We start from the raw sequence: 16034 nt of genomic DNA on the forward strand, positions 1-16034 counted from the left end.
GGCAGCCCATCCATCCCAGGCACCTTCCCTTTTCCCATCCTCCTAAGAGCGCTCTCAACCTCTTCTAGTGAAATCTGGGCCTCCATCACTTCTCTAATGTTCTCCGGCAACCGCCTGGACAAGTGTTCTAAAAACACATTTCCCTGCTCTACATCTATTTCCCTTTCCTTAAATAAACCTTGGAAATGATCAGTTGTCACCCTGACCATATCCTCTGGTTCTCTAACTATACTACCCTTTTCTTCCCTAACACCATGCATTACCTTCCTACTCTGTCTTGCCCTAACCAACTTAAAGAACATAGCAGAACAAGTCTCATTATGTTCTAGAAAGCCGCTATGCGCACGCTCCAGGAAAGCTCGAGCCTTCCACTCCTGCAACTCCCTGAGCTGCGCCTTTAGGGTTGAGGATCTCTCCCAGTCAAACGACCCGCCGAGGTTGCCTGCCTCGTATTCGAGTTCAATTAACCTTTGGATACGATCCACCTCCCTCCTCTCCTCCCTTTTTTTCCTCTTGCAATACCCTATTATAAAAGCCCTAATCCTCAACTTAACTAATTCCCACCACTCTAACACCCCCTCGAACATGGACCGGAGACCCTCAAGCCTCCTAAAGAAAACATAAAACCTGTCAACAAAAGCCTGCTCCTCCAGCACATCCCGATCTAGCTTCCAGTACCCCTTACCAAAGAGGCAGACTGGCGACCCCACCTGCAGGAGCACCCCGTCGTGATCCGAAAAGAAAACAGGCAACAGCCGCCCAGACAACTTTCCCAAAGACCTGGGTACAAAAATATAATCGAGCCTCCGCTCAACCCCCCTGGAGTTACGCCATGTAGGACCGTCCATTTTCGGAGTAGTGTGCATACCACCATCTACCAGACCATGGCAAGCCATTAGCCTAGCAATGGCGCCTGCACTGTTATCCCCCCTCTTCCTAAATCTGTATTAAAATCCCCCCTATCACTAATTTCCTATTTGTGACACACAGGGGCGTCAGACAGTCCACCATCTCCTTCCTGTCTGCCACCACCTGTGGCCCATACACCACCACTAATCTAAATTTACAATCCCTTATCGTGACATCCACCCCTATAACCCTCCCCTGCATTACCACAAATGAATCCTCCACTTTAACCTCTTGAAACTCCCCATCCCGGATCCGGGATTGTGACTAAGCCTCAGGCTCATTAGCATAACGCAACGTTAACGATTTCTGAAAATCGCAAATAAAATTAAAATAATGCGTTTGCTCTCAAGCTTAGCCTTTTCTTAACAACACTGTCATCTCAGATTTTCAAAATATGCTTTTGAACCATAGAAATTGACTAATTTGTGTAAGAGTATGCAAAGCTAGCATAGCATTTTGTGTAGCATGTAGCACGCAACATTTTCACAAAAGCCAGATAACCAAATAAATAAAATCATTTACCTTTGAAGAGCTTCTGATGTTTTCAATGAGGAGACTCCCAGCCACATACCAAATGCGCAGTGTTTCCTGAAAGCGTCTGTGTGTAGGAGAAATCGTTCCGTTTTCTACATTGCGCCTGGCTACCGAAACGAACCGAAAATGCAGTCACCTACAACGTGAAACTTTTTCCGGATTAACTACATAATATCGACCGAAACATGGCAAACATTGTTTGGAATCAATCCTCAAGGTGTTTTTTCACATATCTCTTCATTGACATGCAGTTCGTGGAAGCTTGCTTCTCTCTCTGTGCCCCATGGAAAAATACTGGCAGGTGACTTTTGCGCACCAATTTCGGCGCAGGACACCGGGCGGACACATGGTAAATGTGGTCTCTTATGGTCAATCTTCCAACGATCTGCCTACAAATACGTCACAATGCTGCAGACACCTTGGGGAAACGACAGAAAGGGCAGACTCATTCCTCTTGCGTTCACAGCCATATAAGGAGATCATGAAAGACAGAGCCTCAAAAATCCTTGTCATTTCCTGGATGCCAAGTCATCTTGGTTTTGCCTGAAGCTCACGTTAAAGGGCACGCACAGAGAAGATATTTGTATTTCTGGACACGTCAGAGTGTTTTCTTTCGAACAGTAGCAATTATATGCATAGTCGAGCATCTTTTTGTGACAAAATATCTTGTTTAAAACGGCAACGTTTTTCTTCCAAAAATGAAATAGCGCCACCATAAGTGTAAGAGGTTAAACTCCCTGTGCCCACACAAAATCCCTACCCCCGATGAGTGCACCCCCCCTACACCCCAAAACGACTCCCGCTTGTCCCACTCCCTCTTAAATCTACTAACATCCCCTCCATCCCTCAGGTGAACCTCCTGTAAAAAACAAAAATCGAAACCCACACCCTCCAAATAACTAAAAACCACCCTCCTCTTAACAATATCTCTTAAACCCCTTACATTTAAACTAACAAAAGTAAAATTAGACTCCATGAAAAAAAATAAAACATGTAATACACACAAATTCTAAACTCAGACAGAAAAAAAAACAGGAGACTCACCCGATGCTCCCCTGCTCCATATCTACCAGTGAGAACACCATCCGTAATCCCGACATCCCCCCCTCTTCCTCCATCACACCATCCCAGGATGCAGGAATAGTGTTTGGCTTCGAGGTGCCCTGCACCCTGGGTCTACCCCCACAATCCTCCCCCTCCCCAGTGTTGCAGCTGGTTTGGAAAAAAATTGGGGAGGCTGAGTCCCCAAACAAAAAACTCCCCACCTCCTCCTGTACCCAGTCCTGAGTCTTGTTAGGTGTGTCCCCACCCAAATGAAGTTGAGAGTCTTGGGAAACCAGCAGCAACCCAGAGGTTTCTCCCACCCCCATCACTCTCTTGGCTATCCCCTCCCCCTCACTGTCGGCCAATCGCACCCTCCTCTTCATTCTCTTCTTTGGTGATGGCGGCAGTGGAGAGATACCACCCCCCGCGCCAGCTCCTCCACCATACCCCTCATCTCTTCCACCATGTCACTTTCCCCCAGTCCACTTGCTCTTCCACCGTCTTCTTCTCCACCACTCCTCCCTCGCTTTCTTCTCTCTCATGCTCCTCCACTCGGTTGCCTTCTTCCACCGCTTTTCCTGGTTCTCCTACTCCCGTGCCTTCCGTTTCCTTCTCTCTTCCATCCGCCGCTTCTTGCTCCTCTTCCTTCCTTGTGGCCTTCCCCTCTGGACTTGTATTCTTGTCATGAGGCGTGTTTCCTTCCTCTCCTCTTCTTCCCCCATCCCCCGCTCCTGCTCTCCCCCCAGCCGCAGACGCATATGACCTCTGACGGGCCGGGCACCCCCGCCACAGGTGTGCTGACGAGCCACACCCATGGCATGTCTTAGGCTTGTCACAATCCCTCGCCTCGTGATCCTCAGATCCACAAAATCTGCATTTTCTCATGCTGCACGAGGCGAAAATGTGACCGTAGGCCATACAGCGCCTACAAAATGGGGGCTGACGTGCATAAAACAATGTCCCCCTGTGAGCCCCAAGGGAGAACATAGCAGGAGGATGGAGGTAGCCACCATGTCCCTTTGGGTCCTCCCTGAGGAGGGCCTGGAAACCTCTCCTCCCATTCCAAAACCCAAGGGAGTCTTTGAGGTGCCTAGCTGAGGAAACGTTATCCATGTATCTCCCCAGAAAAGCCCTCACCTCTTCATCCTTAACGTAAGGGTTGTAAATGTTAACAGTTACAACCCTAAAGTTATTCTTCGCCAGACTTGATATTTCGTAGTGGCACATCGGCCTCTCACCTCCCACTGCTCTTGCCCTTCTCAGGATATCATCATGTTTTTCTTCCGTATATAGCGCCACGTCGTATGCTCCCTCCAACGAGTTGCCTTGGAAACAAAACAGTCCTTCACCGTCAGCTTTAGAATCCCCATCAATATAATCCTTCCAAAAGATTCTCGTCCTAAAGGCTCCAACTCCTTTTCCTTCCAAGCAAAACGAATCGTGTTAGCTAGCCCAATCCCAGGGACCGACCGTGATGATGTATTTAGCACCATCTCCGCAAGGAGAATGGCGCTCGTTCTTTTCTCTTCCAATACAAGAAAAAAAGAAAATCCAAAAGTGACCGAGTCTGCCTGGTGAACACTAACACAGAGACAGGAACAATCACCCACGAAATACAAAGTGAAACCCAGGCTACCTAAATACGGTTCCCAATCAGAGACAACGAGAATCACCTGACTCTGATTGAGAACCGCCTCAGGCAGCCAAACCTATGCAACACACCCCTAATCAACCACAATCCCAATGCCTACAAAAACCCCAATACAATAACACAATAACATAAACCCATGTCACACCCTGGCCTGACCAACTAATTAACGAAAACACAAAATACTAAGACCAAGGCGTGACAGTTTGTCCAGATCTGTAACAGGCTAACAAACAATCATTTTACACCTTCAAAGCTGCATATTTTTTTATATGAATCAACAAGAACAAATAGGAATAGCTGACAGGCAGCAGAGAGGCCAGGTGCATCATTGTGCATGAAAGAACAGTGAAGACATGAGACACAATCTCCACTATTGATCTTGTTTAGGGACAATACAAGTATCCTACCCAGATTATCTTACAACACCACAGCGCAATGAATAATTGCATTATTGTTTTAAAATGAGTACAACATTCTACTCTAGGCTGCAGTGAAAATGTAATTTGAATAATGACGCAAAATCCAAGTGATTTGAATGTTTCTATTCGATTTGGAACAGTTTACTCTCAACAGTTTATAAGGTCTAGAATGCTAGCATGGAGGAGGAGGTATGATGGCGTGGGGGTGCTTTGCTGGTGACACTGTCTGTGATTCAAGGCACACTTCACCAGCATGGCTACCAATCTGCAGTGATACGCCATCCCATCTTGTTTGCGTTTATTGGGACTATCATTTGTTTTTCAACAGGACAATGACCCAACACACCTCCAGCGTGGTAAGGGCTATTTGACCAAGAAGGAGAGTGATGGTGTGCTGCATCAGATTACCTGGCCACCACAATCAACTGACCTCAGCCCTATTGAGATGGTTTGGGATGAGTTGGACTTCAGAGTGAGCCAACAAGTGCTCAGCATATGTGGGAACTCCTTCAGGACTGTTGGAAAAGCATTCCAGGTGAAGCTGGTTGAGAGAATGCCAAGAATGTGCAAAGCTGTCATCAAGGCAAAGCGTGGCTACTTTGAAGAATCTCAAATATAAAATGTGTTTAGATTTGTTTAGCACTTTTTTGGTTACTATATGAGTCCATATGTGTTATTTCATAGTTTTGATGTCTTTACTATTATTCTACAATGTAGAAAATAGTACAAATAAAGAAAAACCCTTTCAATGAGTAGGTTAGTCCAAACTTTTGACTGGTACTGTAAATGTGGCACATTTTACCAATATCCCTCATTTATTCATGGTGCTGGCTGCACCAAGTCGTTTTGGATGCATATGTATGTCCGGTAAATTTCTCAGATGTCCGGTAAATTAAAATCTTCCCGGTCAAGTTATTCGGCGTCAAATGTTCCTAAAGGAAACCCTGAAATATGCATGTTGTTTTTCAATATTCGCATAAAAATCTGGTCGCCAATTGGATGGAAACCTATCGACACCCTGAAGACTCTGACAAGTGTGCAAGTCCAGTGTCACTTTGATTATGCCTGCACATCATGGTTCACCAGAAACCCCAAACATCTAAAGAATAAGCTAAACTATATTTTACCAGTATTATACCAATGTTCCAGCCAGAGAATAATTACTTTTCTCCCAGATTGTCAGGATTTGGCCAGGGTTGTTCCGGTTTTTGGTCACTAGATGCCCCCATTGTGCTTTTTGACCTTTTGCTTTCCTTTGATCCCCATTATTATTTGCACCTGTGCCTCGTTTTCCCTGACTGTATTTAAACCCTTTGTTTCCCTCAGTTCTTTGCTCTGTGTTTGTATGTTAGCACCCAGCCCTAGTATTCTGTGTACGCTTGTTGATCCCGGTGGACGCTCTTGTGGAATTCTGTTTTTTTTTGTTCTTGTTTATTTATTTTTGAGTATCTTTTGAGGCTTTTTATGCTATACCTACCACCTTGTGGATTTACCTTTTTGTCTTGGAGGATTACCTTGTGGATTACCTTGTTCTTGTGGAATTCCTTTTGAGCTTGTGGAGTTACATGTTTTCCTGAAGGACTTCACTTTTTACTTTATTAAATACACCGTCTCAAGTACTGCTGTGTCTGCCTCATCTTCTGGGTTCTGCTGACTATTCGTGGCTCAGTTGGTTAAGTGACTGTTTCTCACTCCGGAGACCCGGGTTCGTAACCGGGTCCTGACAAGATAACCCGGTATTTCCCGCCAACACTGGAAGTGTCATTCTAAAACATTCAGTATAAAGCATATTCATATGTCTGGATTTGATTAGAGCTTTGATTGACATGAAAATGATGATACCTGAGCCCGATGAGCAATACATTAAACACATTTTATGAGCCCAAGCCCAAATGATTGTGCCATTATCCAATACATAGCCTATGATATAGGCTACCACACATTATACAGCTGGAGATGTGTAAATTAGACGTGCAGTTCTTACATTACTGTAGCATATACTGCAGCAAATGTAGGGGACACAATGGAAATAAGTCCCCGAATTATGCACTGTACACTAGAATTATTTGTGTATGTGCACCATATATACACAAGTATGTGGACACCCCTTCAAATGAGTGGATTTGGCTATTTCAGCCACATACGTTGCTGACAGGTGTGTAAAATTGAGCAGACAGCCATGCAATCTCCATAGACAAACATTGGCAGTAGAATTGCCTTACTGAAGAGCTCAGTGACTTTCAACATGGCACCGTCATAGGATGCCACCTTTCCAACAAGTCAGTTCCTCAAATTTCTGTCCTGCTAGTGCAGCCCCGGTCAACTGAAAGTGCTGTTACTGTGAAGTGAACCCGTCTAGGAGCAACAACGGCTCAGTTGCGAAGTGGTAGGCCACACAAGCTCACAGAACGGGACCGCGCTGAAGCGCATAAAAATCGTCTGACCTCGGTTGCAACACTCACTACCGAGTTCCAAACTGCCTCCAGAAGCAACGTCAGCACAAGAACTGTTCGTCGGGAGCGTCATGAAATGAGTTTCAATTGCCGAAAAGCCACACACAAGCCTAAGATCACCATGTGCAATGCCAAGCTTTGGCTTGAGTGGTTTAAAGCTTGCCTCCATTGGACTCTGGAGCAGTGGAAACGCAGTCCAACGAAGTCCCTCAGAGGAATGTGGGATTGGCAGATGCCAGGAAAACGCTACCTGCCCCAATACATAGTGCCAACTGTAAAGTTTGGGGGAGGAGGAAAAATGATCTGGGGCTGTTCTTCATGGTTTGGTCTAGGGGAATTCTTAACACTACAATTACATTCTAAAAGATTTTGTGGAAACAGTTTGCTATATAAACTTTCCTGTTTCAGCATGACAATGCCCCCGTGCACAAAGCGAGGTCCATACATAAATAGTTTGTCGAGATCGGTGTGGAGAACTTGACTGGCTTGCACAGAGCCCTGACCTCAATCCCATCAAACACCTTTGAGATAAATTGGAATGGAGACTGCAAGCCAGGCCTAATCACCTAACATCAGTACCCAAACTCACTAATGATCTTGTGGCAGAATGGAAGCAAGTCCCAGCAGCTGTCAGCGCCGTGAGTATAGGTGGCAGGGAAGTCAGGCGCAGGAGAGTCAAAATGGAGTGTAAATGGAGTCTTTTAATAAATGTCCACGGAACATGCTCCATAACACTAAAAGTACAGACTTGAACAAACATGGCTACGAGGACCCGCCGCGCACCAACACAACAAATAAACAACACTGACAATAAAACAATCTCTGACAAAGACATGAGGGGAAACAGAGGGTTAAATATACAACAGGTAGTGAATGGGATAAAAAACAGGTGTGTGGGAAGACAAGACAAAACCAATGGAAAATGAAAAATGGATCAATGATGGCTAGAAGACCAGTGACGTCGAATGCCGAGCACCACCCGAACAAGGAGAGGCAACGACTTCGGCAGAAGTCGTGACAGCAGCAATGGTACAACATTTAGTGTACAGCCTTCCCAGAAGAGTGGAGGCTGCTATAGTAGCAAAGGGGGAATCATATTAATGCCCATGATTTTGGAATGAGATGATCGACGAGCAGGTGTCCACACACTTTGTCATGTAGTGTATGTATTTTAACTGACAAATAAAATCAATCAATCAATCCAAACTGTGCAGCGGCCAATATCGATGAATGGAAAGAGACCAAAAAGTTTAATGACATTCAGAGATTGTCAAGCCAAGCCTTCGATACTGGTTAAACCTAGAAGGCACTGAGGGATGTGTTTTCGATTTGTCAATATTCATATTGTCTATTGTGGTGTTGAAAACGCAAACCATGATATTGAAGTGCCCGAAGTTGGTATATTTTATTTACTGGTTGTGTGGTGCATTGGCACAGAAACCTGTTGGTGGAAAATGTGTTGCATATATTGTATATAATTATAAATATGTCATCAAAATATTTAAAATCTGATTCCCCTAGCTGATCATTGACTGCAACCGGCTCTGATCGTGAAGTAATGAAACAGGCAGGGAGAGTGAGCTCCTCTGTGGTGGTCGGTGAACCCTCAACCTTCTGGCCCATAGCCCTGCGTGGCGTCGACTGTGCCACAAAAGCAGTAGATATTCAGGTTTAATAAACATAGGATCGCTACACTTATTATTTGTGGTCGGAAACATTATTTTGAGATATTGTATGAGGGGGTGGGTGTTCAATTTATTTTACAATACAAGGGGAGGGTCATGTGAAAATATGTTTAACGTTAGGAGAGGGGTGCAAATAGTCTGGGTAGCCATTTGACTAGATGTTCAGAAGTCTTATGGCTTGGATCTAGAAGCTGTTTAGAAGCCTCTTGGACCTCGACTTGGCTCTCCAGTACCGCTTGCTGTGCGGTAGCAGAGAGAACAGTCTATGACTTGGGGTGTTGGAGTCTTTGACCATTTTTAGGGCCTTCCTCTGCCTTCGCCTGGTATAGAGGTCCTGGATGGCAGAAAGCTTGGCCCCAGTGATGTACTGGGCCGTTCGCACTACCCTCTGTAGTGCTTTGCGGTCGGAGGCCGAGCAGTTGCCATACCAGGCAGTGATGCAACCAGTCAGGATGCTCTCAATGGTGCAGCTGTAGAACGTTTTGAGGTTCTGAGGACCCACGCCAAATCTTTTCAGTCTCCCGAGGGGAAATATGTGTTGTCGTGCCCTCTTCACAACTGTCTTGGTGTGCTTGGACCATGTTAGTTTGTTGGTGATGTGGACACCAAGGAACTTGAAGCTCTCAACTTGCTCCACTGCAGTCCTATCAATGAGAATCGGGGTGTGCTCTGTCCTCTTTTTCCTGAAGTCCACAATCATCTCCGTTATCTTGATCACGTTGAGGGAGAGGTTGTTGTCCTGGTACCACACGGCCAGATGTCTGACCTCCTCCCTATGGGCTGTCTCTTTGTTGTCAGTGATCAGGCCTACCACTGTTGTGTCATGGGCAAATGTAATGATGGTGTTGGAGTCGTGGCTGGCCGTGCAGTCTTGAGTGAACAGAGAGTACAGGAGGGGACTGAGCACGTAGCCCTGAGGGGCCCCAGTGTTGCGGATCAGCATGGTGGATGTGTTGTTACCTACACTTACCCCCTGGGGCCGGCCCGTCAGGAAGTCCAGGATACAGTTGCTGAGGGAGGTGTTTAGTCCCAGAGTCCTTAGCTTAGTGATTAGCTTTGAGGGTACTATGGTGTTGAACGCTGAGCTGTAGTCAATGAATAGAATTCTCACATATGTGAGTCCAGGTGGGAAAGGACAGTGTGGAGCGCAATGGAGATTGCATCATCTGTGGATCTGTTGGGGAGATATGCAAATTAGGGTGGGTCTAGGGTTTCTGGTATGATAGTCATTTAGGCAGGTTACCTTAGTGTTCTTGGGCACAGGGAATATGCTGGTTGGCCTAAAATGTGTTATTACAGACTTGGACAGGGAGAGCTTGAAAATGTCCATGAAGACACTGGTCAGCGCATGCTCGCAGTACACGTCCTAGTAATCCATCTGGCCTTCCGGCCTTGTGAATATTGACCTATTTAAAGGTCTTACTTACGTTGGCTACGGAGAGCATTATTACACAGTCTTCCAGAACAGCTGGTGCTCTCGTGCATGTTTCAGTATTATTTGCCTTGACGTGAGCATAGAAGTGGTTTAGCTTGTCTGGTAGGCTCGTGTCATTTGGCAATATCTTTATGCATTTTGTTTTTCTTCTGTACTGCACATTGAGATGTTCATTAAACAATCATACATAAATAAAGTATATTATTATAATACACTTAACAAATATAGAAACGCAACATATGTGTTGGTCCAATGTTTGTTGAGTTGAAATTTTCCAAATGCACAAAAAGTTATTTCTCTAAAATGTTAGGGAGCATTTCTCCTTTACCAAGATAATCCATCCACCTGACAGGTGTGGCATATCAACAGGCTAATTAAACAGCATGATCATTAAACAGGTGCACATTGTGTTGTGGATAAATAAAGGCCACAATAAAATGTAATTTGTCACACAATGCCACAGATGTTTCAAGTTTTGAGGGAGCATGCAATTGGCATGCTGACTGCAGCAATGAACACCAGAGCCATTGCATGAGAATTGAATGTTAATTTCTTTACCATAAGCCGCCTAGTTTTAGAGAATTTGGCATTATGTCCAACCGGCCTCACAAACACAGACCATGAGTAATACCCACTTAAGCCCAGGACCTCTATATCCGGCTTCTTCACCTGCAGGATCGTCTTAGACCAGCCACCCAGACAGCTCAAATCAAATCAAAGTTTGTCACGTGCACCGAATACAACAGGTGTTGACCTTACAGTGAAATGCTTACTTACAGGCTCTAACCAATGGTGCGGGGGAAAAAGGTGTGTGTGTGTGTAGGTAAGTAAAGAAATAAAACAATAGTAAAAAGACATTTGAAAAAAAAGAGTACCAGCCTTTCAAAGCACTTCATGGCTACGGATGTGAGTGCTACAGGTCTGTAGTCATTTAGGCAGGTTGCCTTTGTGTTCTTGGGGACAGGGACTATGGTGGTCTGCTTAAAGCATGTTGGTATTACAGACTCAATCGGGGACATGTTGAAAATGTCAGTGAAGACACCTGCCAGTTGGTCAGCACATGCCCGGAGCACACTTCCTGGTAATCCGTCTGGCCCCGCAGCCTTGTGTATGTTGACCTGTTTTAAGGTCTTACTCATGTTGGCTACGGAGAGCGTGATCAGACAGTCATCCGGAACAGCTGACGCTCTCATGCATGCCTCAGTGTTGCTTGCCTCGAAGCGAGCATAGAAGTGATTTTGCTCATCTGGTAGGCTTGTGTCACTGGGCAGCTCGCGGCTGTGCTTCCCTTTGTAGTCTGTAATAGTTTGCAAGCCCTGCCACATCCAACGAGCGTCGGAGCCGGTGTAGTATGATTCAATCTTAGCCCTGTATTGACACTTTGCCTGTTTGATGGTTCGTCGTAGAGCATAGCGGGATTTCTTGTAAGCTTCCGGGTTAGAGTCCTGCACCTTGAAAGAGGCAGCTCTACCCTTTAGCTCAGTGCGAATGTTATCTGTAATCCATGGCTTCTGGTTGGGGTATGTACGTAGTCACTGTGGGGACGACGTCCTCAATGCACTTATTGATAAAGCCAGTGACTGATGTGGTGTATTTCTCAATGTCATCGGAAGAATCCCGGAACATGTTCCAGTCTGTGATAGCAAGCAGTCCTGTAGTTCAGCATCTGCTTCATCTAACCGTTTTTTTATAGACCGAGTCACTGGTGCTTCCTGCTTTAATTTTTGCTTGTAAGCAGGAATCGGGAGGGCAGAGTTGTGGTCAGATTTACCAAATGGAGAGCGAGGGAGAGCTTTGTACGCATCTCTGTGTGTGGAGTACAGGTGATCTAGATTTTCTTCCCTCTGGTTGCACATTTAACATTTTAATAGAGATTTGGTAGAACTGATTTAAGTTTACCTGTATTAAAGTCTCCGGCTACTAGGAGCGCCGCCTCTGGGTGAGTGATTTCCTGTTTGCTTATTTCCTTATACAGTTGACTGAGTGCGGTCTTAGTGCCAGCATCTATCTGTGGTGGTAAATAAACAGCCACAAAAAGTATAGCTGAGAACTCTCTGGGCAAGTAGTGTGGCCTGCAGTTTATCACAATATACTCTACTTCAGGCAAGTAAAATCTAGAGACTTCCTTAGATTTCGTGCACCAGCTGTTGTTTACAAATATGCACAGACCGCTGTTGTTGAAGAAATAATAGTCTAATCCGATGTGAGTGATCGCTGTCCTGATATCCAGAAGCTCTTTTCTTCCGTAAGGTATGGTTGCAGACACATTATGTACAAAATAATTTACAAATATTGCGAAAAATAATACATAATAGCACAATTGGTTAGGAGACCGTAAAACGGCGCCCATCTCCTCCGGCACCATTTTCAGAAACCTCCTGCAGTAAGCTCATCTGCGTGCTCATGTTCCTCACCAGGGTCTTGGCCTGATTGCAGTTCGGTGTCATAACTGACTTCAGTGGGCAAATGCTCACCTTCAATTGCCACTGGCATGCTGGAGAAGTATGCTCTTCACAGATGAATCCTGGTTTCAAATGTACAGGGTAAATGGCAGTCAGCTTGTATGGCGTCTTGTGGGTGAGTGGTTTGCTGATGTCAATGTTGTGTGGTGGGGTTGTGGTATGAGCAAGCATAAGCTATGGACAACCAACACAATTGCATTGTATTGATGACAATTTGAATGCACAGATATACTGTGACGAGATCCTGAGGCCCGTTGTCTTGCCATTAATGCGCCACAATCACCTAATGTTTCAGAATGATAATGCACGGCCCTATGTTGCAAGGATCTGTTCATAATTCTTGGAAGCTGAAAATGTCCCAGTTCTTACATGGCTTGCATACTCACCAGACATGTCACCCATTGAGCATGTTTGGGGTACTCTGGATCGACATGTTCGACAGCATGTTCCAGTTCATGCCAATTTCCAGCAACTTCGCAAAGTCTTTAAAAAGGATGGTGGTGACACCAGATACTGACTATTTTTCTGATCTACGCTTCTATTTTTTTAAGGTTTCTGGGACCAACAGATGCATATCTGTTTTCCCAGTCACGTGAAATCCATAGATTAGGGCCTAATGAATATATTTCTGTAACGGTTGCCGTTGGTGGAAGAAGGAGTAGACCAAAGCGTAGCGTGGTACGTGTTCATAATTACTTTTAATACACTGAACACAAAATACAAAAGAACAAGAGAATGAAATTAAAACCGAAACAGTCCCGTATGGTGCAAACACTGAAACGGAAAATAACCACCCACAAACAAAAGTGGGAAAACAGGCTGTCTCAGTATGGTTCTCAATCAGAGACAACGATTGACAGCTGCTTCTGATTGGGAACCATACCAGGCAAAACACATAGAATGCCCACCCCAACTCACGCCATGACCAACCAAAAATAGAGACATACAAACGGAACTAAGGTCAGGACGTGACAATTTCAGTTGACTGATTTCCTTATTTAACTGTCAATCAGTAAAATCTTTGAAATGTTCCATGTTGCATTTATATTTTTGTTCAGTAAAGTACGGGGACACTCACCCACCTCCAATGGACCCACATTTTACTGTCATACTTGTTTCAGCAAACCTGAGAGAGATGGAGGACAGGCAACCATAATGTTAAACAAACTGTAGCTAGCTATGAAGGCATCCACCTACGTGGAGGAGCAGATGACGAAGCTGAAGAAATTTGGCATTGTGCCTTAGGTCCTCAAGAACTGATACAGATGCACCATTGAGAGCATCTTGTCTGACTGCATCAACACCTGGTATGGCAACTGCACCGCCCTCAACCTCAAGGCTCTACAGAGGGTGGTGCGGATGGCCCAGTACATCATTGGGAGCAAGCTTCTAGCCTTACAGCACATTTAGCAGCAAGGCCTGGAAGATCATCATGGACTCCAGTCACCCGAGCCATGGACTGCTCACTCTGGTACTATCTGGCAAACTTTACCAGAGCATCGAGTCTCAGATCAACAGGCTCAGAGACAACTTATACCACCAGGTCATACTAAGGGTCTGGTTTCAATTATGGACTTTTTTGGCATAGAGGAACTATGTCACAGCCTATGTCACTACTATACAAAATAGTAGCTTGCTAGCAAGATGGAGATCACATAGTTTTTTAATGTGTGCATTTCGCAAGTGGCTAGTTTGCATCAACTACCTTCACTAAAACAAAGTGCTGCAAACATTTTGCCTGCAAACTTTGGATTTGAATTGTGACGTTCTGGCATGCCTTCCTAGTCACGGTTGCCTAGGGTTGGGCTTTTGAGACTAGGTTGTCACCGCTGAAGTAAAACAAACAAAAACAAGCAGTAGCTAGAAATGTAATGTTAGCTAGCTAAAGTAAGCATTTTCAACACTCACCTGTCAAAAAGCACATCCTCTGACTGCAAATGAACAGAGAGGGATATCAAGAACTTCAACGCTACTTCATGCTCACTCTTCATCAAGCTAAAGTTATGTTGTTTAGTCTTCTGCTGAATATTTCAAAGGAGTCCTCTTCCCATCTTTTAGTCTGCCTTTAAGTTTTCCCACGATAGTGACGTTTCCCATTTCAACCAATCAAATCTCCCTGTTTTCAATTTTGACCAAGGGTACACTACCGTTCAAAAGTTTGGGGTGACTTAGAAGTGTCCTTGTTTTTGAAAGAAAAACAATTTTTCGTCCATTAAAATAACATCAAATTGATCAGAAATACAGTGTAGTCATTGTTAATGTTGTAAATAACTATTGTAGCTGGAAACGGCTGATTTTTAATAGAATATCTACATAGGTGTACAGAGGCCCATTATCAGCAACCATCACCCCTGTGTTCCAATGACACGTTGTGTTAGCTAATCCAAGTTTATAATTTTAAAAGGCTGATTGATCATTAGAAAACCCTTTTGCAATTATGTTAGCACAGCTGAAAGTTGTCCTGATTTAAAGAATCCATAAAACTGGCCTTCTGGCTCAAAATGGCCAGAAACAAAGTACTTTCTAAAAATAAAATAAAAGGAAAAGATTAAGATGGGCAAAAGAACACAGACACTGGACAGAGGACCTCAAACTTTTGAACGGTAGTGTATGTCATAGGCGTCAGCTGATGGAGGCAAAAAAAGTACATTTTTCATTTTTAGACCATTATTTGGACGAACCATTTCATCAGAGATGCTAGATCTCCCACACCTTCCTCCACACACCGTGCAGTTGTGTGATTCGCTAAAATTAAATGATGAAAAATACTTTACTAAGTAGATGACTCCCATAAAATTCTATGGTGACTCACAGGCCAACATTGAATCTTTGATATGCCAGGCTAATGCTGCGTTCATAACCGAGTGCAAAGGTGGTATTTACCACATACGACTGGGAAAAATCCTAGTTGCCCTCCAACTGGTAATTACTGGTGGGAAACTCTATTATCCCTGAGCTCCGACTTCTCCAGTGGAGAACGACTGCCCCCTTTCATTGAAACCAAGGAAATTCAAGGCTGAAAACAGCTGAAAACAGCGGAAACAGGATCCCCCATTATAGTGAATTAAAAATAGCAATATTCTTGGTCAATCTTAGTGTAAATAAAAATGGTATTTACAAGACCGTCATGGTACCAATGACTGCTTCTAATACTCCAGATGTATGTCCTTAAACCAATTACTTTAAAATTGAACACAGAAGAAGTTTAAGGATAAGTTAGTTGCTAATTGTACCCCGATCGGCCATCAACTTGAGTTACTCAATGAGAGGGGGCAGCACTGAGCTTCTGTAGCCTGCAACGTCACTTTCTGGAGAAGCTCAACTCAGCATGTTATGTCTCCATCCCCCGGGTGCATGTTTTGGTTTTTACACAGCTGGTTCAAATAACCAACTCATCTTCAAGCATCGATTATTTGAATCAGCTATGTAGTTTGGGAAATCT

Source organism: Oncorhynchus masou, chromosome 21, assembly GCF_036934945.1.
Source record: "Oncorhynchus masou masou isolate Uvic2021 chromosome 21, UVic_Omas_1.1, whole genome shotgun sequence".
Classification (NCBI taxonomy): Eukaryota; Metazoa; Chordata; class Actinopteri; order Salmoniformes; family Salmonidae; genus Oncorhynchus; species Oncorhynchus masou.